The following is a 6046-nucleotide window of genomic DNA, read 5'->3' on the forward strand; positions in this document are numbered from 1 at the left end:
CTCACAGCAATCTTCAGTGAATATTATGGGTTATATATTTACACTGTTACTCAGACTCACACCAATCTTCAGTGAATATTATGGGTTATATATTTACACTGTTACTCAGACTCACACCAATCTTCAGTGAATATTATGGGTTATATATTTACACTGTTACTCAGACTCACACCAATCTTCAGTGAATATTATGGGTTATATATTTACTCTGTTACTCAGACTCACACCAATCTTCAGTGAATATTATGGGTTATATATTTACACTGTTACTCAGACTCACACCAATCTTCAGTGAATATTATCGGTTATATATTTACACTGTTACTCAGACTCACACCAATCTTCAGTGAATATTATGGGTTATATACTTACTCTGTTACTCAGACTCACACCAATCTTCAGTGAATATTATGGGTTATATATTTACTCTGTTACTCAGACTCACACCAATCTTCAGTGAATATTATGGGTTATATATTTACACTGTTACTCAGACTCCCAGCAATCTTCAGTGAATATTATGGGTTATATATTTACACTGTTACTCAGACTCACAGCAATCTTCAGTGAATATTATGGGTTATATATTTACTCTGTTACTCAGACTCACACCAATCTTCAGTGAATATTATGGGTTATATATTTACACTGTTACTCAGACTCACACCAATCTTCAGTGAATATTATGGGTTATATATTTACACTGTTACTCAGACTCACACCAATCTTCAGTGAATATTATGGGTTATATATTTACACTGTTACTCAGACTCACACCAATCTTCAGTGAATATTATGGGTTATATATTTACACTGTTACTCAGACTCACAGCAATCTTCAGTGAATATTATGGGTTATATATTTACACTGTTACTCAGACTCACAGCAATCTTCAGTGAATATTATGGGTTATATATTTACACTGTTACTCAGACTCCCAGCAATCTTCAGTGAATATTATGGGTTATATATTTACTCTGTTACTCAGACTCACACCAATCTTCAGTGAATATTATGGGTTATATATTTACACTGTTACTCAGACTCACACCAATCTTCAGTGAATATTATGGGTTATATATTTACACTGTTACTCAGACTCACAGCCAATCTTCAGTGAATATTATGGGTTATATATTTACACTGTTACTCAGACTCACACCAATCTTCAGTGAATATTATGGGTTATATATTTACACTGTTACTCAGACTCACACCAATCTTCAGTGAATATTATGGGTTATATATTTACTCTGTTACTCAGACTCACACCAATCTTCAGTGAATATTATGGGTTATATATTTACTCTGTTACTCAGACTCACACCAATCTTCAGTGAATATTATGGGTTATATATTTACACTGTTACTCAGACTCACAGCAATCTTCAGTGAATATTATGGGTTATATATTTACACTGTTACTCAGACTCACACCAATCTTCAGTGAATATTATGGGTTATATATTTACACTGTTACTCAGACTCACACCAATCTTCAGTGAATATTATGGGTTATATATTTACACTGTTACTCAGACTCACACCAATCTTCAGTGAATATTATGGGTTATATATTTACACTGTTACTCAGACTCACACCAATCTTCAGTGAATATTATGGGTTATATATTTACACTGTTACTCAGACTCACAGCAATCTTCAGTGAATATTATGGGTTATATATTTACACTGTTACTCAGACTCACACCAATCTTCAGTGAATATTATGGGTTATATATTTACACTGTTACTCAGACTCACACCAATCTTCAGTGAATATTATGGGTTATATATTTACTCTGTTACTCAGACTCACACCAATCTTCAGTGAATATTATGGGTTATATATTTACACTGTTACTCAGACTCACACCAATCTTCAGTGAATATTATGGGTTATATATTTACTCTGTTACTCAGACTCACACCAATCTTCAGTGAATATTATGGGTTATATATTTACACTGTTACTCAGACTCACACCAATCTTCAGTGAATATTATGGGTTATATATTTACTCTGTTACTCAGACTCACACCAATCTTCAGTGAATATTATGGGTTATATATTTACACTGTTACTCAGACTCACACCAATCTTCAGTGAATATTATGGGTTATATATTTACTCTGTTACTCAGACTCACACCAATCTTCAGTGAATATTATGGGTTATATATTTACACTGTTACTCAGACTCACAGCCAATCTTCAGTGAATATTATGGGTTATATATTTACTCTGTTACTCAGACTCACACCAATCTTCAGTGAATATTATGGGTTATATATTTACTCTGTTACTCAGACTCCCAGCAATCTTCAGTGAATATTATGGGTTATATATTTACACTGTTACTCAGACTCCCAGCAATCTTCAGTGAATATTATGGGTTATATATTTACTCTGTTACTAAGACTCACACCAATCTTCAGTGAATATTATGGGTTATATATTTACACTGTTACTCAGACTCACACCAATCTTCAGTGAATATTATGGGTTATATATTTACTCTGTTACTCAGACTCACACCAATCTTCAGTGAATATTATGGGTTATATATTTACACTGTTACTCAGACTCACACCAATCTTCAGTGAATATTATGGGTTATATATTTACACTGTTACTCAGACTCCCAGCAATCTTCAGTGAATATTATGGGTTATATATTTACTCTGTTACTCAGACTCACACCAATCTTCAGTGAATATTATGGGTTATATATTTACACTGTTACTCAGACTCCCAGCAATCTTCAGTGAATATTATGGGTTATATATTTACTCTGTTACTCAGACTCACACCAATCTTCAGTGAATATTATGGGTTATATATTTACACTGTTACTCAGACTCACACCAATCTTCAGTGAATATTATGGGTTATATATTTACTCTGTTACTCAGACTCACACCAATCTTCAGTGAATATTATGGGTTATATATTTACATTGTTACTCAGACTCCCAGCAATCTTCAGTGAATATTATGGGTTATATATTTACTCTGTTACTCAGACTCACAGCCAATCTTCAGTGAATATTATGGGTTATATATTTACTCTGTTACTCAGACTCACAGCAATCTTCAGTGAATATTATGGGTTATATATTTACACTGTTACTCAGACTCACAGCCAATCTTCAGTGAATATTATGGGTTATATATTTACTCTGTTACTCAGACTCCCACAATCTTCAGTGAATATTATGGGTTATATATTTACACTGTTACTCAGACTCACACCAATCTTCAGTGAATATTATGGGTTATATATTTACACTGTTACTCAGACTCACACCAATCTTCAGTGAATATTATGGGTTATATATTTACACTGTTACTCAGACTCACACCAATCTTCAGTGAATATTATGGGTTATATATTTACTCTGTTACTCAGACTCACACCAATCTTCAGTGAATATTATGGGTTATATATTTACACTGTTACTCAGACTCCCAGCAATCTTCAGTGAATATTATGGGTTATATATTTACTCTGTTACTCAGACTCACACCAATCTTCAGTGAATATTATGGGTTATATATTTACTCTGTTACTCAGACTCCCAGCAATCTTCAGTGAATATTATGGGTTATATATTTACACTGTTACTCAGACTCCCAGCAATCTTCAGTGAATATTATGGGTTATATATTTACTCTGTTACTCAGACTCACACCAATCTTCAGTGAATATTATGGGTTATATATTTACACTGCTTACTCAGACTCACACCAATCTTCAGTGAATATTATGGGTTATATATTTACTCTGTTACTCAGACTCACACCAATCTTCAGTGAATATTATGGGTTATATATTTACACTGTTACTCAGACTCACACCAATCTTCAGTGAATATTATGGGTTATATATTTACACTGTTACTCAGACTCCCAGCAATCTTCAGTGAATATTATGGGTTATATATTTACTCTGTTACTCAGACTCACACCAATCTTCAGTGAATATTATGGGTTATATATTTACACTGTTACTCAGACTCCCAGCAATCTTCAGTGAATATTATGGGTTATATATTTACTCTGTTACTCAGACTCCCAGCAATCTTCAGTGAATATTATGGGTTATATATTTACACTGTTACTCAGACTCACACCAATCTTCAGTGAATATTATGGGTTATATATTTACTCTGTTACTCAGACTCACACCAATCTTCAGTGAATATTATGGGTTATATATTTACATTGTTACTCAGACTCACACCAATCTTCAGTGAATATTATGGGTTATATATTTACTCTGTTACTCAGACTCACAGCAATCTTCAGTGAATATTATGGGTTATATATTTACACTGTTACTCAGACTCACACCAATCCTTCAGTGAATATTATGGGTTATATATTTACTCTGTTACTCAGACTCACACAATCTTCAGTGAATATTATGGGTTATATATTTACACTGTTACTCAGACTCACACCAATCTTCAGTGAATATTATGGGTTATATATTTACACTGTTACTCAGACTCACACCAATCTTCAGTGAATATTATGGGTTATATATTTACACTGTTACTCAGACTCACACCAATCTTCAGTGAATATTATGGGTTATATATTTACACTGTTACTCAGACTCACACCAATCTTCAGTGAATATTATGGGTTATATATTTACACTGTTACTCAGACTCACACCAATCTTCAGTGAATATTATGGGTTATATATTTACTCTGTTACTCAGACTCCCAGCAATCTTCAGTGAATATTATGGGTTATATATTTACACTGTTACTCAGACTCACACCAATCTTCAGTGAATATTATGGGTTATATATTTACTCTGTTACTCAGACTCACACCAATCTTCAGTGAATATTATGGGTTATATATTTACACTGTTACTCAGACTCCCAGCAATCTTCAGTGAATATTATGGGTTATATATTTACACTGTTACTCAGACTCCCAGCAATCTTCAGTGAATATTATGGGTTATATATTTACACTGTTACTCAGACTCACACCAATCTTCAGTGAATATTATGGGTTATATATTTACTCTGTTACTCAGACTCACACCAATCTTCAGTGAATATTATGGGTTATATATTTACTCTGTTACTCAGACTCACACCAATCTTCAGTGAATATTATGGGTTATATATTTACACTGTTACTCAGACTCACACCAATCTTCAGTGAATATTATGGGTTATATATTTACACTGTTACTCAGACTCACACCAATCTTCAGTGAATATTATGGGTTATATATTTACTCTGTTACTCAGACTCACACCAATCTTCAGTGAATATTATGGGTTATATATTTACACTGTTACTCAGACTCACAGCCAATCTTCAGTGAATATTATGGGTTATATATTTACACTGTTACTCAGACTCACACCAATCTTCAGTGAATATTATGGGTTATATATTTACACTGTTACTCAGACTCACACCAATCTTCAGTGAATATTATGGGTTATATATTTACTCTGTTACTCAGACTCACACCAATCTTCAGTGAATATTATGGGTTATATATTTACACTGTTACTCAGACTCACACCAATCTTCAGTGAATATTATGGGTTATATATTTACACTGTTACTCAGACTCACACCAATCTTCAGTGAATATTATGGGTTATATATTTACACTGTTACTCAGACTCACACCAATCTTCAGTGAATATTATGGGTTATATATTTACACTGTTACTCAGACTCACACCAATCTTCAGTGAATATTATGGGTTATATATTTACACTGTTACTCAGACTCACACCAATCTTCAGTGAATATTATGGGTTATATATTTACACTGTTACTCAGACTCACACCAATCTTCAGTGAATATTATGGGTTATATATTTACACTGTTACTCAGACTCACACCAATCTTCAGTGAATATTATGGGTTATATATTTACTCTGTTACTCAGACTCACACCAATCTTCAGTGAATATTATGGGTTATATATTTACACTGTTACTCAGACTCACAACCAATCTTCAGTGAATATTATGGGTTTATATATTTACAC

The sequence above is a fragment of the Somniosus microcephalus genome, unplaced genomic scaffold, assembly GCF_052327205.1.
Source record: "Somniosus microcephalus isolate GS21.2 unplaced genomic scaffold, FLI_Smic_1.0 unresolved_chr1, whole genome shotgun sequence".
Lineage (NCBI taxonomy): Eukaryota > Metazoa > Chordata > Chondrichthyes > Squaliformes > Somniosidae > Somniosus > Somniosus microcephalus.